Here is a 15592-nt window from a genome sequence, read left to right as displayed (position 1 = left end):
AGTGCCAACTAGGAAGGTGGGGAGAAAAGTCCTCGAAAATATTGTCAAACAGCAACAAACTGACAGTTGGAACAATACAACTGTATGTATTTTGCACGTTGGGTAAAGGAAGCAGCAACTGTGTCCATACCATAAACCTAAATCCATAGCAGTCACAGAGAAGAAGGCTTGAAGAGCAGAAATGAAAACATCACAATCACATTCAAGTAGATCTTAAGATACGTGAGAACTGGAAGTCAAAGGTAATATAATTTGAAGTAGGTATTCTATTTTGTACCCCTTAAGTTTTACACTTATTAGGTAATTTCCTCTCTTTGAAAAATAAACATATGGAAAGGCGGATTTCCCTTCCTAGAAATTGTTTACTTCCTCAGAACTTTAACATCCTCTGTTTTTCAAAGTAATTCACCTATTAATAATAAAAGCTCAAAAGACCCTTTTTTGCCTCAAGGCTTTTAAATTTTTCCATCAGCTTGGTCCTGTTCAAAACAGAAATTCTCAATTCTAACCCTTAGACAAAGATCACTACAAGCAACAATGGACTAATGAACGTTTGCACTTAAGAAAACTAAAGGATGAAGTCAGTGACTTCTGGTATCCTCTGCTTCTAAAATGGCTTGAAAGCTTTACAAATATTGAAAAACAAAATTGAGAAGTTGAAAGGTAAATTTTCTCTACTAAATTTATACAGGATAGTTAATCATCCCAGTTTTCTATCTTACCTTCTGAAAGAGAACAGAGACAAAAAAGTTGTCAAATTAGTGTTGTACATAAAACCAGCAGAAGTAGACATATTAGACATATCTTAGCAGAAGTTTAATTAGTACAAATTTAGCGTCCAAAACACAGTAAGCTTCTTGCATTGCCTTGCCTTCTGCTATGAACCCACTGACTTGCAATGTAAGCTTGCACACATTTGATTCCTACAGCAATTAAACTAATTGCTCATAAGGAAAGCATTAGAAAAGCATTTATTGTTAATTTTTTAGCCTTTGCATTCTGATCAGCAGGGTGAAACAAAATGACATATGATCAACAGTTATCTGAAGACTAGAGTTTGAAACCAGAGTACAACAGAGTGGGGAAATCACTAATAGTTTTACATAGTATCTGTACAGCTTTTGGTTATTTATAACAAAATCAGCTTATGATAGACTGGTGCCATGAACTGGAAACATGTGAGTCGAGATCCAACTCTGAACTGCCCCAAGTTGAGTATTTCAAACCATTTTTATAGTACTTTTAAAAATAGAAATAGAATTGAAATATAAACAAAAAAAAACTCTATGCTAACCGTTATGTGATCCATACCTAAAGAAGTCAACACACAAAAACTTCTCATGATACAATATTGAAACATTGCTGCCTTTGTAATGACACACGATACCTCTATTTTCTGATTCATCCTCTTCATGAAACTAAGGTGACCCCTTACCTTGATCTAGATTTCAAACTTTCAGGAGTGTCTGGTACAGACAGCACAAAGTTAAGCATGATAAAACACCAAAACCACACTGATCTCAACTTTCAAGTCTGGTTAGCATTTGTGGGATCCCAGCTTGAAATGCACAGCATAATTTGAAAGTAACTTCTGATGTTCATCAAGTTTTAGGAGGCAGAACTAATTATGTATCTACCAGGACATCCAAAAAATATGATCAAATGTGTGTATATACATATGTAAAGCCATTTCCAGTAATAAATATACTGTAAATAAGGCTAGCAGATTCATTCAGATGGTGCCAACCTTTTCAGCACAGATCTTACTAACAATAACAAGACTTAAATGCCTACGTGAATTAAAAAAAAAAAATTATTATTTCAAGTGACAGAAATAGACACAAGTGCAACACTTTTTTAATCTTTTATTTAAATCTTTCCAGTATTCTCTAAAAGGCATTTACTAGGCATTTTGGGCTGAACCTAAAACTAGAATAGTAAAAAGCTGGATAGTAAGGCCTTTTCAGTGCCATTTTAAAAGCACACAAATTTCCTGTAGCTATTTTAATGAATTCAGGGAGGACTTCTATCATTGCCTTCAAAGGGAGAATACAGACCAACGACAGCTTCTGAAAATACCATAGTCTATAATAATTTCATTTGTAAGCTTCATTTTGCTAAACTTATCTCTGCCCTCTTCAAACAAAGATTTAAACAAATTCTAAGTTCCTTGTTTAGAACGTGTCTTTCGAAACAATACTATATACACCCAGGTTTCAGGTAAGTCACGGAAGAACAGCTACCTTGAAGTCATGACCTTGCTTTTAAGAGTCTTATTCAGACTAGATTCTTACAAGTCTAAACTTGAATCTTAATTTCAGCACTTGCAGCAGGAGATACTAATTTAGGGTTATGAGAAACAGGAAATTAGATTTCACAGTTTTGCAAATCTAAGGGTACAAATTTTACAATTGTATACTGTACCCACCAAAAAGGGGTAGGGGCCTCAGAGTACAGTTCCAAACTTATCCCTAAAAAAGTTCATTAGCAAAACGATTTGCTTTTGGGCACTGAAGAGCTAAAAATCCTTTTAGCTCTTTAAAAAGGTCCTCAGTAAAAACTATTCACATGTCAACACTAGAGAAAAAAAGTCCAATAACAAAAGGAGTGGCTTCTTTTAAGAAGATTTAATTTACATATATGATTAGAATGTTTTTACAGTTTTAGGTATTGAACGTGAAACTTTCACAGCATTATCTGCAATTAGTTCAGAAAAACACATTTTTAATGAACATAAAGAGAAGCTGTTCTTAAACATACTGGAAGATAAAGTCCATAGAAGTCTAGCTAAAATTTGTACAATACCGAAGATGACAGTAGAGTTACATAGATTTCTGAGAGGACTACACACAAGAAAGCTTGCAATATAATTATTCTTTTAAGCCATGTTTGAACTCAAGCCACCTTCAAACTTCCAGCTCAGCTGATAAGTTGAAAACCAAGCACAGGCACTGAGAAACGGACACTTTCCATAAAAAATGTGCAGCCCTGTGTTATATACACAGGTGTATATAACGCAAAACACACAAGATATGCCACTAACATTCTAACACAATTTGCCCCAGTTAAAATAATTCGGTACAAGACCAATGGACAGGAATTGGAATGGAGAATTGTCAGCAAATATACAGACACAGCAGAAGGAGCAGGTAGCTCAGAGTGTAAATAGCTGTTTCATAGATGGTTTGGGATACTGACTTCAGAATCAGAGAATCAAGTTCCCTCTTTAACAGTGGCCAGCTAAACTGAGCACCACAGCAACTTCTTTTATGAAGTGTTACACTTGCCTCCAAACTACCTACTGCCGGACCCCTATCCTCAGAATTGCATTATTCCATTGCTGGTAGAGGACAGCTAGAGAGAATCCCATTTCCATAACGCATATTCACATAACTATCTATTCGAAAACATGGGCCAAACTTCTAATGCTTCATCTAAAGTGCTTATGAACAGCCAAGACTTGACCATTTGGGTCTCCCAAGAATAAAATGCAACATAAAGAATACAACCACAGAAGGGGATCAATTTGTTTTTAAATGTGAAAATTGGGATTGGAATTCTTAAGTGTACATATGAAGACTAAAAAACAATTAAAAAAAATATCTGTGGGATGCCCTGAAACACTGTGTATAGGTTAGAAATTTGACTAGAATGCAAACACTGTGTATAGGTTAGAAATTTGACTAGAATGCAAACAATATAATGACTTTTTTTTTTTTTTTTAAAATACAAAAGACCTTGGGTACTCAAGCATGTGAATTCCTCAAGGACCTGGCTCATTTTTCCTCACACCTGCTTCCTCGTCGCTCTCCTAAGCAGTGTGTTGTAGCTTTTCCTGAGAGGACTGTTTTCTCCACAGCATTTTTGAAATTTAATTTTTTTTTTTAAATTTTGGTCCCCCATCAGAAATGCTATTGTTTAGGCCTCTGTCATCACACAATTTAACTACAGTATCTAGGCCCACAGTTTTAGTTAATGCTTTCTGATCTGTGCAAAATGCACCCCATGAGACCAGTCTAATTTTTTGCTTTGAAGCCATCGTACCTGTCCCTGCCCCAGAACAGCAGGCACATACAGCTGGCTCCTTGTCTTCTCACTGCAGCAATTATATCTTTCTCCTCTTCACTTTCAAGCACCTTCATAATTCTCTTCCTGTCTCCTCTTGCAACTCCCAAAACTCTCATCACAACTTTGGACAAAATCTGCTCAGATTTTCCCACATACGTTTCATCTATTCATAAAAAGCAGTAGCCTTTTATCATAAGAACACTTCCCAAGTTTATCTGCAAAGCTGCTGTTTGCTTGTTCCTGAAACTCCTTTTAAATTTTTATTTCTGCTATAGGAAATCAGGAAACCACTGGTATCACGGTCAAGTAGTGGTCAAAGCCACCTGGTAATAAACCTGCTCTTCAGTTTACCTTTGCAATCAAGTGTGTTCCATCTTTTATGTTCAGCACCTATTGCAAAGAGAACTTGACCCCAATCCTTTCTTTGCATGATGATCTAATATTGATAGAAACAATTACTTAAACACAAGAGTTTCCTTTCAAATAGCAACACAGATGACAGTCTTTTTATCCGTTCATTAGGAAATAATTCATCTGCCCTTTCTCTTCTGATGGCTAATGATATAGAGAGTGAATGCAAGAACTGAAAGTGCAATGCATCTACGTAGAAATAGTGTAACACACCTATTTGCTGTTGTACTTTTTGTAGTTCTTTCTTAGTCATACTGACATGTTGATTTTTTAGCTAAGGCTTTTAGCTAAGCAGTGACTGATTTTAGAGAATTATGTTTAAGATAATTACACCACTAAATATTACAAAAAGTAAACAAATTCACACCTGGATTAATTTAGCATAACATCTCTGCAATTACTTTTGCCTTGCTCATAAGAAAACTATTGCCTCAAGCTGTAAGGCATCCTCCTCATGCTTCACTATAGTATGTGTTAACTAGAACAGGTGCAGACTTCCAAACAATTTGTGTAGTTTGCGGTCCTGAGACAATAAAGTGTGTCCTGAATCTGGCCTTTGCTCAAGACCATAAATCAGTCATCTGTGAATCAAATGCCACTGGCAAAAGCATGTGAAAGTGTAAATCTACAGCTATGCAAATAAGGAATTAAAAACCTCTCTCTTGTACTTGTTTAAAAGTAGAATGATAATCTGCAAGGCTCAGATTACATGATCCGTATCTGTAAAGTGACCCTTATAGAAGAGGTCTGTTAAAAGACTTGAATTTGCCTGATTATCTGCACGAATGTCAAAACAAAGTCTTTGGTTTGGTCTTTATTCTACTGTCAAACCTGTCAGCGTCTCACTTAGCTCTCATACAGTAGCACTTCCTTTGATTAGCCTCTTTTATATTTTACTTATTCAGAGTAAACCATCTGATTGCATCAGTCACGCTGAAATTATTATTTCCTCGAGATTCCTAACAAACAGAGATTTCTCCAAAAGAAAAACAGTGCAATTACCATGAATTTGATTATCTGGGAGAATGTCACTGCTTAGAGTTCCCTGTTCATTAGAAATTCACTAGAAATTAAATTAAATAAAAATTGTGCTAGCAACTTCTGGCTTCTGTCAGAATTTGCTTATTAAAATGTGTAAAATGCATAACTGGCTAGAAGGAGCGGCGTGATGTACATGATCAATATATTAATTAAATGATGCACTGTTTTCCACTGCCATCCCTTTGGGTTGCTACTGCTTGCTTGTCTCTAAAATCCTTACTATTAGTAGGAAAAAAAATACAGGGTTGATGCCTGAATCAGACAATAGCTGCTTAAGATTTTAAGAAGTGTAAAGCACAAAACACATAGAAGTCAGTAGTGTGACCTCTATGTTCAAAAGGGAATTATTTATTAGATACTTCATCTAGGCCACTCACTACAGTTTAGGACTGCCTCAAAAGCTACAGTCTTTTTGAAATTCAAAACTTCCATAGATGTCTCATGATATTTAAAAACAGCAGCTGAAATACCAAGCCGAAGCTGGGGCCATCTAATCCATTAATCCACCCTCTATGATGGCCCATACTGGCTGCTTCATCGGAGAGAGCAAAACATTCTGTGCTAGAGATTTACTAAATAACCTTCCTAAAATACAATTCTTTGTAGTTCTCACCAATCAACAATCACCTCATACCAATTATTTATTTGTCCTCATTTACCATAGTTCAAGGAACTACAAAAGCTCTCATTATCTGCGTAACAGAATAGAGAATCTGAGGTTCTCAAATGAACATGAAATTCAGTGAGAAACAGGCATTTAGTACCTTACAAATGTCATTTTGCACCTGCTTGAAAACTTGGTGCCCACAATATCTCTATTTCAAATTATGTTTGTGTTTACAAAAAAGGAAATATTTTTGGTTTTATAATCGTGTCTAATTTTTTAATATTAAGAGAAAATGAACATTCAAAGACAGACAACATTCAAGCATCCAATTTAACTGTCTACCCCACACTTTGTTCTATTACCCTGATTCGTTACTTTTCCCTTGTGGTCACTTCAAATAGTGAAAATACTGTTCATATGTACAGAGACCTCTGTAGTAACGTGTAATTTCTAGTTCATGCATTTTTCAGACATCAGAATTGATCCAGATAACTGAATCATGGAGAGCCTCCCCCCCTCTCCATTTGCTAAAACTAAACTTTGGCAAAGTATTAGCTTTTAGGAAGTCAGTCCTACTGGATATCCTTTGTTCTAGTCAGATTCAAAACAGTTTATGAGATTAGCTGTGAACAGCCATGAGATGTTGTGTTTATATTTGCATTTTATTCCAATCAAAAGACCAAAAGCAGTCTTAATCCTAACTGTTATGAATTGAAATTTGTATTTTTACAGGTTTTGTGGTATAGTCTACTCTGCTTTTGCACTTAATCTCATTAATCATAGTAAAAATAAATCTGACCACTCTGCTTTCACAACTCATTCTGACTTTTCTATATATGATAAACTCAAGTACTAGTATCTCTTCTACAACTTACATTTCAGAAATCCCTATTTCTATTCTTTTATTGGTATTCCTTATTGCTAAATCTAGAGACAGGTCACTATATTTCATCAAGAACACCCATCAGATCTCTATAATTAGCTAATTTATCTTTCAAATTCTTACCTCAGGTACAAACATTTATAACTTGTTGACATAGGAAAACTTGTTGCATCTTCTGCACCTTCATCACTTAGTACTGACATGATGTTTAAGTAATAGCTATGCCTTTTTGCAAGGTGGCATGCTGCGCTTTCTGCGGCTTCACACACTTGTGCCTATCCCACTGAGAAATACATGGCTTTATTAAACATGATAATACTCAAGGTACACTATGGTGATCAAGGTTTACATTCAAGGCTACAGTTAATGAGTCCTCAGACAACGTGGCAACGTGCTGAAAAGAACGCTCTGTGGCTGTCCTGCTCTTGCCACGGTCCCTACCCCTTCTCATCATGGGCCACACCATCCAACCCTAAGCCTGTTAGGAAGCATTACAACTACCTTTCAGTCTTGCTGCAGTTATACTGGGACCTCACCTACTGATGCTGCTAAAAAAAAAAAAAAAAAAAATTCAGTAAGGAACCGGACCCATTGTTTTTAAACTGTTTGAAAAACCACAAAGACCCTTCCACCTATTTTGACCTTCAGTCACAACTACTGACTTCCTATTAGCATAACTGTTGATCCTATAAACAAACGCAACCTTTAGAAATCAATGCATTTTACTGTTTTTATAAGCCTTGATGAATTTGATTTTCAGCTATGAGAATTGCAGTTACTGATTCCATTTCCCTTGGGTTTCCACATGCATCCCTGCCTTTTCTTTTGGGTCCTGAAGAAGCGAAAGTGTAAAACCACTATGCTTGTGGACAAATTTAGCTAATCAGCAACTGCTGCTAAACCAGGGATAGCTTTAGTTACCCATCAAACAGTTCAGTTTCACTGCTGTAATACTTGTACATAAAATGCAAGACAAGTGCCCTAAAAATAAGTAAAGCTTTCATTATTCTATGCTTCAGCATTATTTAACAGCTATTTTCTGAAAGGATAATGAAAAAGTTTACTGTATAGTTTGATCATAGCGAAGAATCAGAGGAAGAAGGCTTGCTTTTCCTGCCATCGTATTTTTTCCCCCATCCTTTGAGGCTTGGGATCTTCAGCATCAACTCTTAAAAACATGTACTATGTTACTCAGGTTACTTAAGAACACAGAACCACATCTGTGCTATTCAACCCCCTGATGGTGGTTGGTGAGGTTTTTAAGGGTGGATGAATCAGAACACTATCTTTATTCAGTACAGAAAGATGAAAAAAATCAATCTATTTAGGGAAAGAAGTTAGAAATAACAGAAGAAAAGGCTCCGTCTTTGGAATTTCCTGCTTTACAGCAGCATTAGCTATGATGTATCACTGTTATGGAACAATACATCTGAACAGAAAAACACATTTCATGCTTCAAAAAAACTGAAAGCAGGAGTAGATCTAGAGTGTGGTCATCCAGCATGCCTTTACTCAAAGATACATGCTGCCCTTTTAAGTATTTACTTCTCACCCTTCTCCCTCCCATACATGAACTTTTCCATTACATCAGTGCCTTTGAAAGTCTTTTTAGCTTTTGTTTTAGCCCTAGAATGTTAAGAAGCTTCATAATTTCAGAAAGGTCAACTTTTGTTAACACACGTTCATGAAAAGACGCCACACTATTTGAAGAAAAATGAACACAGACAGAATATGATACAGTCATCTCTCAAATAGGAAGCTATACACTACATCCAACAGTAAAGAAAGAAAATACAAACTGGCAATGAGTAACATGCTTAATGCAATACTGAAATAATGACATGGGAAAGGATCAATATCAGAGTAGTAGGACACAATACCAAAGTATACGTTTGTAAAATCATAGTGTACAAACAAGCAGGAATTGTCAAGTTTTATTTCCATGTTTGTGCAGACAGCCTCAATGGAGCAGAAATATTGTTCCAAGGTCACATCTGATGCAATTTGCCCACTCCAGATGCAACCTCATCATTGGTGTATTATATTCAAGACCTGATCCTTCCGATACAGAAGTAACATTTGGCTGTTCCACAGTGTAACATTATACAATGTACCCTAATTCGATATCCGAGTGCGTTCTCTGGGCCCATGCCATCTGTACTGTTACTCACAGGTTGGTCATATATGTAAGTATACAGACACTACTCCATAGGCTGAGGGTAGATAACACATTCCCACACTAGCTCTCTCATAAGGTTATTGCGCTCCACAGACTGCACAGTTGTTTGACGCTTATCACTGTTTGCTCAAAGCTGATTATTTTAAACAAACAACATACCAAAAAATTGTTACACCACTTGATTCTACCTTCTTTGGTCATCCTGTTCTCTCACTTCTGTTACTATTTGTACCTGCTACTATAATACTGCATTTTAGGACTCATCTGCCTGCTTTTGCTTTGTTGGTATCCTGTTTATGAGCACAACACGCAGGCCCAGAGACACCTTCGAAAGTTATCTGTCCAAAAAAATGTCTGAAGTGACTGTAAGGTTAAAGCATGACAGCTGATGTCATTTACATCACTGCTGGCCAAAAGAGAACTTGACTTTGCATAACCTACAGACTTTCAAATCACGTATAACCATCTCTTGGATAGAAACCGTGGCTTCACTGAAACCTGAAAAACTTCTAGACTTCAACTGGAACTTGGTGTCGCCCTTTACCCAGTCTGTCCTGTGTCATATTATTGTCAAGGTCTGCTTGTAAACCTTCTGTTTGTAAGTACACTTCAGTTCATCATGAGCTGAAAAATGTCCCTCTCCCTTCATGCCCATTTGATTTCTACATCAGTGACCCAATTCTACGCCTTTATACCTTACGTCACGTGGAATTAGTTCATACTGAATACACTCTTTACTTAGTTGCTGTTTCTTACCTCCAACTCATTTAAATTCTTCCTCCACACCAGATTCTATTGCAGCACCTCCACAGCCATTACTGACAGCCACTGATTTGATTTACAAATAGCTCTGAGGGGATCAGAGGTTGCCAAAGAGACAGTAAGGAAACAGAGGGAAGCTGGGAACTGATATGAGAAAAAAGACAAAGGGAGAAAAGCAGAATGGAAAGAGTACAGAATATTGTTTTAAATAACAGAGACTAATAAGATGCATCTATCAGCACCTAATGGGTGCACACTGTTTGGTGATTAGTCATAGCTAGTCTTCACTTGTCTTCTTACACCATAAATTCTTCATAGTGAGATTATGTCCACCTTGAACTGCAAGATCCTTTGCTTTTTGCATACTGCTATATCCATATTTGTTACTGTTATAACAAAAGCGCTCTCTCTCTTTGTTAAAGGCTTACAAACACCTTAAAGGAAATACCAGCTCTGCTTGTTTATCATTTTCATCATAATTACAGACTCAATCATAAATATTCATGTAGTACCACACTGTAAATGCGCATTCCACTTTATAGAACACAGATGAAAGCAGTTCTCTAAACAACGTACTGTGTGACCCCTACACAGAGCTATAGAAAAAGAAGTTGGGGTGTGCATTCACCGAGTAACAAAACCCTGGAATGATTCAAGTAAGATGGAGCTTTTCTAATGGAGAAAATGCATAGTAGCAATCCATTTATATATTGCTGTTTCCAAATGCAGCGTCTCATTTGGGGGATAGTTGCCGAACATGCTTGTCCAAATACCTTTGCAGGATATATACACAGAAATAACACATTGGAATTTGGCTCCTAATTACAGAGCACTGGTTACTAATTTAACTATAAAGATACCAGACCTCAAATTCTTGATTTCATGCCCACTCAACTGTCCAAACAAATGGCTCATCTCAGTGTGATTTAAATCCACCTAATTATTAAATAAGTTAAGACCAAAATACCATTTCATTTTCTACAGACGCAAGGTCAATCAGAATGTTTGGTTCAGTTGTCAGAATAATTTAATGCATTTCAGTATTAGCTAATTCAGAAATTGTATTACCCAGCGAGAATACAGTTGGTAGTTCATGAAATGCTACTTTTAATACAAACGTTATCTGTACTGAGGGATTGCGGTTTTATTGACGTAGGTCTAACTACAGTTTTCATCTCTAAAGCAGATGTGTTGTGATTACGAACTGTTCAGAACAATTCATTTTGCACTGAAAATCTACAGCATTAACATATAGTCCCAATTAGAAGACCTCTCCCACTTCAATTATTCCCATACATTTCTCTTCATGTTTTTATTTTCTCTACCTTCTCTAGCCTATCTCAGAATCACTGAGATTGTTCAATAAAAGTTGAACCGTCTTGTGCTATTAATGTGCTCGTGCTCCATGTGGAGTGCTGGTTTCCTTCCTTTTATTGAACGCCAAACGGAGGGACACAATGGGTGTGTTGTGCTCTGTCTAGCACAGTATGTGCTATGTCTTTAAAAAGGAGGTGCGAGCTGGCTGCAATACCACTACTCTTAACAAGTACAAGTACCACAAACTAATCAACCACAGCACTGGGGCATGCAGTCCATTGAAAGCTGGTGAAAAAGCTGCTTTTTATTATGACCTACATACTGCACAGCAGCAGTTGGACAATTTAAATCTAGTTACATTGAGGCTGAACACAATGCATGAATTCCACTAATGATGAACTCGATGATGTAAGGCTTTTCAAATATGCTCGCAAGTTCTATAACGTTTTATTCACCCATGCTATCCTGACGGTAAAAAGCACAACAAGGAACAAAAAATCCTCTCCTTTTAGCAGAAAATGCAAGCGTAAAATTTTATCAACTATTGGAAAAATCCTCCTGAATCAGCAACCATATGGAACATCACATCGAGAGATTTAACGAAAACGCAATCAGATCGATTAACGCAGCAACCACTCTAAACAAGCCACCGACCGAAGTCAACCTTTAAATGCAAAGATACCTAGGGAAGCTTCTTCCTTGCGTGAAGTTTTGCTCAGCTTTATTTTACAAAACCGAAACAGCCCGTGCAAAGGCGTACCTCTCTCACGCCAGCCGAGACGCACAGCAGCTTCCCTTTGCGGAAGGGTCCAGAGGCAAAAGCTCCTACGCCCACCCGCTCACCGGCGGCCCGGGAGCCCGAGAAGCGGCTTCTGCCCGGCCCGCGGCCCGGAGCCCGGGCGAACCGCACACCTGCTCTGTCGGCAGCGCCCGTCTCCTGGAGGCAGCAGCGGCAGGCGAGAGCGGCAGCAGGAAGGGCAACACCCTCTCCTGGATCACAGGCTGTCCCTCGGAGTAGCTAGCGAGCTGCCGAGATAACGCTGCGGAGAAACCTCGCCTTTACAAGACAAAACCCCGCTCCGCTGCCTGACAGCAGATAGGCAGCATTATCGCCCTGCATTCCACCTCCTCCGATCAGCCGGCAGGAACGGCGGTCGCCGGCTTGTCAAAATGGCAGCTTGTAAGCGCGCTAAGCCGCTGTAATTACTCACTAATACGCCCGTTTCTCCTGTTTCCTCCGACGAGGTTTTTGTTTATCCCCCGGTGAAGCACAGCATAATATGTCACATTGTTTCCCATAAGCAAAATGGCTGGTCCTTTCAGCACTGCCGCAGACAGCCCATTGGGCTCCCCCGGCTTTCCGGAGCCATGGCAACAGCCAACAGCCGGGCCGTCCCGCCAGCGCGGCGGCGGCAGGGGCGGCTCCGCCACCCGCGCCCCGCGGAGGGGCCGCCGCGCTCCGCGCCCCGCGCCCCGCGCTCCCTTCCCCGGCGCCGCTTGCGTCCGCGGCAGGAGAAGCTGCCCTCCGCCGTCCTTACCCGCGCCCTGGCTTTGCGGGGCGCGCTGGGTTTTGAGCGCAGCTACGAGGCTGCAGCAGCGATGAGGACCCGCTGCCAGCCACCCTGGCCGGCGGGTCGCCAATTACCGTATGAACGCGTACCGTAAAACGCACTTCTGATGCGCTAAATTTAAGCATGAAAATCAGTTGACAGGGCACAGCGTAAGCACCCAGGGTAAATAATCATCTTTCTTTAGGGAACAGGGATAACCGTTATACAATAGCCAGCTAGTTTTCCCACAATAAAGGCCAAACCCCCACTCGTTTACAAAAAGCTAACCCCTGACATGATCACCATTACTGCCAGTGTTTGTAAACACATTTCTGGAACTCAGGGGGTTAAAGGCTCCTGTTTATTAGACGACTTTCAAAGATTGTACGTGGCAATCACCATGTAAACCAATTTTGTCCTACTTAGAATAACACAATTTTTCGTTTCAATTAGGAGTAGGAAGAAAGGAGGCATTTGTGAACAATTTAAAACTGCTTATAAAAATTCCCACTCTTCAAGAGCTGTCATTATCTCACATCTCAACCACCTAAGGAGTCAGGAATAAAAGCTAGAAAGCACATGCAGCACTCTGCAACCTGAAGTTGAAAATCATTTAGAAACATTAAATATATCTACCTGAGCATGCTGCATTTCCTACACAAAAATTCTGAGTATTGGTTTGAGGAAGATTTTTCCGTCCCTGCCTAGTCATTAACAGGGATTGGCTTAGCACGGATAAAAAATCATGGCATTTCCTTGTTCAGTGTCATACTTTTCTAGGGCTACAGCAGGTTTTTCACCTCCGAGTACAGCTTGCAGACAAAGCTCTGCTGCTCCACCACTCCAAGTGGAATTTCTCCTCTCAGGGTCCAAGGGCAGTGGTGTCTCAGTGGAGTCCCAGGCAGAGAATTACGGTCCACTGTGGCGAATTTTACACATTTCTTCCCTTAGCATCTTTGCCCTTCTTCCCTTGTGTAAGCCCTAGTTTGAAAGTGAGAATTACAAGAAGAAAGTGGCCGGGGGGGGGGGGGGGAGGGGGTGCTCCCCAGGAAACAAGTAGGTGAATTCTGTTCAGATTTCTGACGTGTCAGAGCTGAAACATTCCAGTACATTTAAATTGGTGTTTCAACAGTAACAGTAATTTAGTCCTGTTTCTTCCTCTCTCAGCCTTCTTTAGAAAGGTGGATGGATGTTCCACATCTCTCAAACTGCAGTTGGAGCTAAGAGTCTGTGCTAGCACCAGGCAAAAGTACCCCCAGCTTCCATGACTCAAAAACATACTTTCTGTGCCATGATTACTGTCCAACAGTACTTTTTGATCAAAAAAAGGATGTCTGCTGATTTGGCAACCTGATTCTGAAGCTTTTGGCTGGAAAACATTAAACTACTGAAGTAATTATTTACATACAAAGTAAGTATTAAAACAAAACCAGTCTGCATTACAAGAATACCATTTCACCATGATTAGTTCACTAACTTTTTTGTTAATAAGCAACATGAAACAGACTGCACATCCAGTCCCTTGCTTCTTAATGCACTGATACAGTCACTGACTCCAAAAAAAAATTTTCTGCAGTAAGTGAAGACGCAAGCAGGTTTTCTATCACTTTATCGCACTAACCTACTATGGTTACTGTCATAATACTCTCTACAAGCAGGCTAAAACCTTAGCTTTTGAAAAAGTAGAGGTCATGAGTTTTTAAACAATAGGTTAGAGCTTGGAAAGGTTTCAAGATGTTTGTCCATATCTATGTATCTATACATGTACAGGTATCTTAACACACAGTGGAAGCACAGTATTTTCATAAAAATGTTCTTGAAGTTAATTTTTTTTAAAATAAAAACCTGTTTGAAGACTACAACTTCGTAATTCAATCTTTAGGCATCTAGCACTACGTTTATAATGCAGGCACACTTCCATGCGGTTAAGAGTGATGGAGCTTTTGCCTGCAGTATGCACATAGGACTTAACAATACACATGCACATGCAACCTTTCCTTCTCTTCAGTGACATAAGCGATTAGGTAGAAGTTAGAAGAGGTTTAATCCAAGTGCAGATTATGGTTCCAATTCAGCAAACAACTAAAGCACAAAGTGTGAGAACCTAACCTGTCTGAGATTACCCAAAAGCTCCACAGAAGTCCTAGAAACAGTTTCTGCTGCATGGTCTGCACAGCCATAAAATTTCTCCTGGCAAAACCCACTGAAGTCACAATGTCAAGGATGAGAACTGGACGCACAGTGCAGCTGCCAGAGACTGAATAACCTCTGACAGGCCCCCAAGACTCAGTTACACTGGTATGTCTGCGTGCCTAGGAAAGGTCCAGAATCAGGCAGCTGAAATGGTGGCTGCTATCCTACTCCCCTTATATAAAAATTTAAGTGCAAGGCATAGAGTCATACTGACCCTATGATGAGTATTTAAGTGCTTAAAGATAACCGCTTGCCTGCTGTGTTAGAACAGAGCTGAAAATAGAACACATCATTTGGTATCTTTGCTCAAGCCCTACTCCCACATTAATTCAAATGAGCTTCCTGATCTCACTGTAGTACCTGGAGGACAGTTGCTCGCATCAAAAAAATATCAGAACTGAAAGAAAACTAGTACTCACCAATCCTTCACCAGAACATTGCTAACAGTCTTCAGTTTTGAGACAGGAATAACAAGCATTATTCTCAGCCTTATCTATAGATAGATGCTGTATCAACTTATCATTCACCGTTGTAATTTAGCCCTTCCTGCTCTTTTCCTTCACAAACTAGTTTCCAGCCCT

General features: G+C 39.1%; 1 protein-coding gene across 5 annotated transcripts in view; it reads right to left on the bottom strand.

Moving 5' to 3' along the window:
* Positions 1-15592, bottom strand: part of SORBS2 (sorbin and SH3 domain containing 2) — a 263818-nt gene that overhangs the window by 158974 nt on the left and 89252 nt on the right. The window contains exon 1 of one of the 5 annotated variants that reach the window (XM_076336381.1): positions 12807-12873. The exons of 1 other annotated variant lie outside the window; for it this stretch is intronic. The gene's annotated coding sequence lies outside the window, so the exon portion shown is untranslated. 3 more of the 5 variants (XM_076336380.1, XM_076336378.1, XM_076336379.1) reach the window with 3 other exon arrangements.

The sequence above is a fragment of the Aptenodytes patagonicus genome, chromosome 4 (genome assembly GCF_965638725.1).
Source record: "Aptenodytes patagonicus chromosome 4, bAptPat1.pri.cur, whole genome shotgun sequence".
Classification (NCBI taxonomy): Eukaryota; Metazoa; Chordata; class Aves; order Sphenisciformes; family Spheniscidae; genus Aptenodytes; species Aptenodytes patagonicus.
The sequence above is the reverse complement of the archived record's forward strand: the minus strand, read 5'-3'. Positions and strand labels throughout refer to the sequence as shown.